Source organism: Falco punctatus (assembly GCF_963210335.1).
Source record: "Falco punctatus genome assembly, chromosome: 6".
In the NCBI taxonomy this organism is placed as follows: domain Eukaryota; kingdom Metazoa; phylum Chordata; class Aves; order Falconiformes; family Falconidae; genus Falco; species Falco punctatus.
The window spans coordinates 79,504,959-79,512,505 of record NC_137585.1 but is presented as its reverse complement, the minus strand read 5'-3'; the positions used below and the strand labels follow the sequence as shown (position 1 = coordinate 79,512,505).

Here is a 7,547-nt window from a genome sequence, read left to right as displayed (position 1 = left end):
TACTGTCACAGGCAACACAGACTTGACTCGGGAAAATTAATTTCATTTATTAGCAATCAAATCAAATTAGGGTAACGAGAAATAAAAACTAAATCCTAAAAACACCCCCCCACCCACCCTTCCCTTCTTCCTGGGCTGAACTTCACTCCCAATTTCTCTCCCTCCTCCCCACCAGTGGCGCAGGGACGGGGCCTGGGGGCTGCGCTCAGTCCCTCACACGCTGCCCCTGCTGCCCCTTCCCCCTCAGGGGGGCTCCTCACACCCCGCCCGGCTCCAGCCTGGGGTCCCCCCGCGGGGCGCAGCCCCTCAGGCACAGCCGGCTCCAGCCGGGGTCCCCCGCGGGGCCACCAGCCCGGCCAGCAAACCTGCCCCAGCCTGGGCTCCTCTCCCCGCGGGGCCACAGGCCCTGCCAGGACCCTGCCCCAGCACGGGCTGCCCACGGGGTCACAGCCCCCTTCGGGCACCCCCTGCTCCGGCGTGGGGTCCCACGGGCTGCAGGTGGGGATCTGCCCCACCGTTACCCTCCACGGGCCCAGGGGCACAGCCGGCCTCACCAGGGGCTTCCCCAGGGGCTGCCGGGGAACCTCTGCTCCGGGCCTGGAGCCCCCCTGCCCCTCCGCCTGCACTGGCCCGGGGGGCTGCAGGGACGCTCCGCTCACACAGCCTCACCCCCCTCTCTGCTGCTGCTGTTGTGCATCAGTTTTTTCCCCTTAAATATGTTATCCCAGAGGTGCTACCACCATTGCTGATGGGCTCAACCTTGGCCAGCAGCCATTTCATCTCAGAGCCGGCTGGCGTTGGCTCCGTGGGACATGTGGGAAGCTTCTAGCAGCTTCTCACAGAAGCCGGCCCTGTAGCACTCCTTGCTATCAAAACCTTGCCATGCCAACCCAATACACTTCTCAACCATTTAAAAAAATTTAAATAGGTTTGAATTTCAGTACAGCTAACACTCCATTTCTCAGGCTAATATTTATCTGAAAGACCACAGAGAGTGGAAAAACCTAGATAGTGTATATATGTGATACTCCTCCTAATCCTTAAGCAGTTTCCAGAAAGATACAAACAGGTAAATCTGTCCATAGATTATGGTAATTTGAGCCTAGTATTTTTTTTACCAGGATTTCTGAGGAATGGATGTTATCCCATCAGGTTCCACATGTCTGCACTCCTTTGTCTGTCTGCTCCTCTCCAGTAATTCTCTAATCTGCTGGCAATTTCAGTTTCAATGACATTTGAGAAAGGAGTAGAATCATGAGAAAAGTATGTGATTTCTATATGATTGATGAAAACAAGTAATTGGGTAGAAAAGATGGAGAGTTGCCAACGCTATCTTCACAGAGAAAAGAACTTTAAAGTAAGAGAGCACAGTTTTATTAGACACCAGAGAATCTAGTCTGCATTGGTGGTTTCTCTCTCAGTCAGATTTCCTAGCATTCAAGAAGACAAAACCCATAAATGAAGTTTTTTCAATGCTTATTTTTTTTAATGGCAGCTCCTCCCTGTGGATTCTCTATGGTATAAGGCATAAGCCTGTACTGCAATCTCAGCATAATTCAGTTAAGAATTATCAATCAACTGCAAGACACAAATCCATTTTCAACCAACCTATTTATTAATTCTTGCAATGCTTGTTATGCATATTTGTTACCCTTGTTTCTTCTTAGATTTACTACTTTTCAGATAGCTGTCATCTACTCTTTTTTTTTTTTTTTTTTTTTTTAGTCTCCTTTGATTGATGAATATATTCACTCTCCCCTCAAATGAAACTTTTCTTCAGACATATTGGCCCTACATTTTCTGTGTTGTGCTAACTTCTGGCACAGATTTCAACCATTTGTTCCTGTTTGCTATCATGTCTGTTCCAGCTCCCCAGTTCATGCCCCACTCATTGCTTCATGCTAATTATCACAAGAAGTGCTCACTAGAATTGAAAAGGTATTCGCTTCATAAAGAAGCTGGACACTTATGCTACTTTAAACATGACTCTTGTCACTTTTTGGTGTCCTAGATATAATCTTAACACTGATTGCAAGTAGATACAGTCCCTCCTGCTTTGATATAGAAACGGCTTTTTGCTTGATGGAAATTGCAGCTGTGAGTTAAACAGCTAAACCCTCTGCATTGCATGGCAAATAGATTGCTAAAAATGTTCATGTTTGGAGCTAGACTTGCCAATAAAAATAACTCAAGATGTGTTTTGACTTAAGCCAACACTCTTTCAGGGACTCAGACCTAGATTCACAAAAGGACACTGACACTACCTGCCACTGTACATACCTAACTCCAAGTTGAATTCTCACATTGCTTGCTAAGGTTTAACACTGCAGGCTCAAGCCGCTGAGGTTATCACCCACAAATTTCTTCATGGATGCAGGAAGAACTTAGAAGAACTTACATCTTGGCAATTCACTTTCCATTTATTTTTTAAATTACAAAAGCTTTCTACCAAGCACGTTATCTAAAGTGATTTCAGCACCAGTCAGCGTTAGAGCTCTGAATCCTTAACTTGGAGCCTAGTATTTCAGTATATATAACAGAGTACTTAAAAGACTAATAGTTGCAATGTGGAACATCAGTCTCCTGTGAGGATTTAACTCAGTGCTAAACAGACATTTGCCCAAGAGTGACATCTGCAATGGCATTTGGGTACTTTCCAGGCATGAAAACATTACTGAACGATCGCCACAGGACCCCTCTATATGTTCTTTCAGCATCCTGTACATTTGTCTACCTTTAGAAGTGTCTTCCTGCACATGCACTGAATGAGGTATGTGGAGCTTTGTTGATCAAGCTCTTCATACAGCTGGATAGCACGTAGACATGGAGTTATGGAGCCTGACAGGGCCCAAGTACTCCTATGGCCCATAGCTTCTACATAAATACCTTCTTTGTCTTCACAGCTGACACTTTGAAGACTTAAGCAGTACCTACCCAAGCTGCACAAAGGGACTGAAAAGTGGATAAGAAAGTCAAACACAAATCCATTCTTGAAGCATAACAAGTTATCATTACTTATGTAAGCCGTACTAACTATTCACCTATGAGTTTAACTAGCTTGAATCACAAATTCAAAGTGTTTTAAACTTCAGTGAGAACTGTCAGTGTCAATTATGACTTTGTTGTTATTTCAGCTGCAGCAGCAGTGATGTTCTATCACACTCTCCTTCCCCTGGGCATGGCATTGTGCACCTGCCCCGTACCTATACTTTATGAAGTGATTTCCTAAGTCCACATATGGTGCCTGAATTCAACTAAAAATAATATCCACAACCACAGGACTACTGAGGAAGAGGAGGACCAAAAAACCAGCAAGGGACCAAACCTAAGCCAGCTAATAGGAAACATCTGGAGTGCTACCACCCTCTCAGCTTAGGCACTGACTCCAGAGCCCATGTTCAGGCAGCCACAGCCTGAAGTTCTCCTCCTGCCCCAAAGCACCATTTTCCATTGGGTAGCAAACTTCTACAGCAATTTCTTGTCAGAGCAGGACTGCAGATGGTAGCACAGCTATTAGACTTTTATCTAATCTTCCTTGTGCCTAAAACATCATTTAATGCTCCTCTGATCTCACCTCCTCTGCACTGTTCATAATTATCATAGGAAATGTCTATGGTCACTTTGCATTTTGTAATGCTCAAATATTTTCAAGGACTTCTCTGAACTGGGCTAACACAGAGTTTAGTGGATTCTGATTTATTATTTATTTATTAATTTTGAATTTTAGATCAGCATTATGGACCAACATATTCAGCCTACTCAAGCTGGCCACAGTTCAGCACATGGGCAATTATAATACTTAAGGTAGAAACATGAATTTTCTAACTAGCACCTAACTATCTAATCATTTTCAGAAGAAACAATTTTGAACAGTTCTCACTTTGGGTGTAAATGCCTAAATTCTTCATAAATTGCACTTCAGGTGCTTACCTGTTTTTTTTTTTACATCCAAGTGCTTCAGAAACCCGATACTTCCTTCATACTTGTCTTTTACTGCCAAGAGCCAATAACTTGCTTTTCAATAGATGTTGTAGTGCAGCAATATATCTGTATTCCAGTACTTAGCCATCTCCTTGAGAATTTGACAGATACCAGGTTGCAAGCAGGGTCAGAGCATATCGCCAGTGTTAGGTCCAAAAGGACAGTCTTCCCTGTATTTTTAAAAATACTGCTCATGGGTTTCCTGGATTTCAGATTGAAATAGAGGTTCAAGGGAACTGTTAGCCAGCATCAATAATTTGTCTGCCCACAGAAACCAGAGTCAATACTTGGAAAATCCTCTTGGTAGAAATGTGTTTATAAGTACTTTGGTACTGCAACAGTGGTGTCAAGGGAGAAGGATTTGTTGGCATGTCACCTTTAACTTTGAAGAGATCTGTTATGTCTGCATAATTGACAAGACCACTCTCTTTAATCCCTTTTAAAATTTGCCTTTGGTGCCCAAGCACAATTAGTGAATCTTCTGTACTGTCCGTGGCTGAGATAACAATGTTGTCATTAGAAATAAGATGGATTCCAGTAGTGACCACAGTGATGCTGCCTGGCACTCCTAGATAATGCTCTCCCCTGAGAAGCCTTACCCTAGTAATTACTTTCTTCTCCCTTTTGTCAACCTATTTGAAATCTATCACTTTTAATGAGTATTTATCTCCAAGTCAGTAAATCTGTATTAGGTAGCACTTTGTGTAATGTCTTATTTCAGTCCATTATCCATGGTACCCCACCCTATCTATGCAGGCTTCATTCCCACTGTTTGCTCCATGTTGATTGAACCCTTTGTTCATGCAGACCCCCTTAGATTCCAGCACCATTCCATATGGACGTAAGACTCCACCCGTATGGATAAATGGTTAGATCTGGGTCAGTAATTACAATGTAGAAAGTGATTAGATTTTTTTAAAGCATCAACTATTTTTAATAAGCTTACTTTTAATTATTAATTGGAATCTCCCTAAATATTCACATATTGATTCCCTTGTACGGCTGAATATTATGCCTAGAATCTATGTAAAATTGATTGGCCAGAATTTTCCCAGTTCTTCCTTCCTGCCGTATAGGGTTATTTTTAGTCTCTGAATCCCTAGCTTGATTAACATTATCTGCAAAAGTTCAAAAAGTCCTTTGGATAGTTCCTTAAAATATTCAAGTGCACCATTTCAAAACTTCCATATGCATCTTACTTAATTTTTTCTAATAGTTGTTAGGAAGAAAAAAAAAAAAAAATTAAGACAGACCATTATCCATTATCAAAGGTGGACAAGTCAGTGAACTGCAACTTGCAGGGTCAAGTGCTGGCCCTACAATTAGAGTCTGCATATTTTTATTAGTATTAACAGAGCTTTTCGTTATTTTTATCCTTTCAGTTTATCTAGTCACCGTCAGGACAGAGGCCTTGTTGTGCTTGGTACAATATGGTTGAGGAAACAGCCCTTTTCAACAGGCTCAAGCTCACCCCAAAAGTTGGCATATGGCCAATTACTTACTTTGGTAGATATGCCAGGTAGAGAAACTTTGTAGCCAAGAAAAGGCTATCTCCTTAGAAAAAAAGCCCTTGCTGAACCAAGGCTGAAACTCTGGGACACTGACCAAGCCTTTTGATTTGTTGACAAGGACTATCTTAGCAGCTCCTGACATAAGAGGAGCTCGCTTCTGCTTTCAGTCAACAAGGAGTGTGCTCCAGGAAGGTAGTCATCTCTGGTGGTGACAAATGGAATACGTGAAGGAATAGTGGAAAAAACACTGTGAGACACGCACGTTCCTCCCTGCAAGGGATGGCGAGCCAAAGATCATAACCTCTGCATATCAACAGCAGACAGCACAATGACCTTCAGCGTGAGGAAAAGACAAACAGGGGGGCAATGGTTTTTCATCTCTAATTGCTTAATGCATGTTTGGGAAAAGTCTATATAAGGAAGATCATCTGTTTTCTCTGCTTTGCCATAGTCCACACATGGATACAATTCTATGCACGCAGCAGGTTGCAAGACTGAGCCTGTAAATATATTTAGTCAGTTACAGGCAGACATAAACTAAAACCATGTGTATTTTCTTTTAAGGCAATCAGCTTCAGTAGTGTTGTCAGCACCTCTGAAAGCCCGCCCCAGGTGTAGACGACCTTATTCTCTATAAACACATTCAGTGAAATAATTCTGATGTTATCCATTTATGAGGATGTTAAGAGGTATGACACCACCCAGTTCTTAGGTGCTCACTGAAGAATTTTTGGAACCTGATTACACGGCAAGTGCTTTCAACTGGAAAGTCTTGGAGCAATTTTTGTAGGATAAATTTTTGTGCTGTGTTATAAGTGGAGTTTTATTCATGAAAAGACACATTCAACTACAAGCAGTAAGCAAATGTAAAGACTTTTCACTGCTTCAGATGTCAAAATAAAGCCTTATTAGGACAGGCACTGGCTTCCTGTGTAGCAGGAAATTTCATCTTGGAAAATTCAGAGCTGAGAACTAGTAGTCTAGACTCAAATCTCCAAAAGTAGTTTCAGCAACATGAAAGCATATAACCTTCATATGAGTTACACTTCCATAGATATCAGTAGATGACACTGAGAAAGATTCAGGTTCATGAAGCAATCAAGGGAACATTTCATTTCAGGAAGAACATAGGCATCTGCGTTTATCAGAGAATTTCACAAGATCCCTTCCCAGTGATGCAGGTTTATTAGTATCTAACAGCATAGGTGGCCCAGATGAACCCAGATCTTGGCTCTACTAAATGATTTGGTAACTTCTTACAAACGGACCACACATTTCATGTAGAAAGATACTTCCCTTTAAAAATGGGAAAGACTGACCTTCATTCTCTTTTTTTACTGTGGACTTGTCTTTGCCACAGAAATATGTCATTACCCTTTGTCATAGGCAAAACAGTCTTGACTGGAAATTTTAATTTAATTTAATTTATTTTCAAGAAACACAAACTTTGCATTATTGAATTGGATATTGAGAAAAAAGACAGCACAAGCAAACACTTAACTAAACATCTTTGCCTCCATTTCAGCAGGCTCAACTTCAAACACCCCTTCACCTCCCTCCCCAGCTTCAATTCCCCTTATTTTCTCCATGGGCTATTTTTCATCTATCTGTCCCAGTTCCTTTGGTGAGGTGTTGAGGGGCAGAGGAGGTTGAGGGCACTGTGTGATGGCTGCTTCTTACTGTCATTGCTCTGCTCCAGCATGGGTTGCTCAGGGCTGCAGTCCCTCAGGGCTGTCCCTGCCCTAGTGTAGGCCACCCATAACTGCAACCCCTCAGGGGTTTCCTGCCTCTGGACTGAGGCCCACAGGGGTGACCTCCTCCGGCACTGAGCTCCTCCGTCCAGAGTGCATCTTGAGCTGTGTCTCCAGCAACGTCTCCTTCCATGTGTCTCCTCCATTTCTTCTCCACAGCAGCAGATGGTATTTTTTAAAGTTTTTTAGCAGAGGCACCATGTGCTCCTGTGACTAGCTGAACTTTTGGCACATGATGGAGTGTTTACACTTGTCTCAGGGCAGCTGGACCCAGCTATGGCAGTCTGTGGCCTACTCCCACAGA

At 42.7% G+C, this 7,547-nt stretch overlaps 1 long non-coding RNA gene across 1 annotated transcript in view; it reads right to left on the bottom strand.

Annotated features, from left to right (window-relative positions):
• Nucleotides 1–7,274, bottom strand: part of LOC308065277 — a 29,805-nt gene extending 22,531 nt beyond the window's left edge. The window contains exon 1 of the long non-coding RNA XR_013928726.1: nt 1,119–7,274. This is a non-coding gene — a long non-coding RNA (uncharacterized lncRNA). The remainder of the gene's footprint in view (nt 1–1,118) is intronic.
• Between the last annotated feature and the right edge of the window lie 273 nt (nt 7,275–7,547).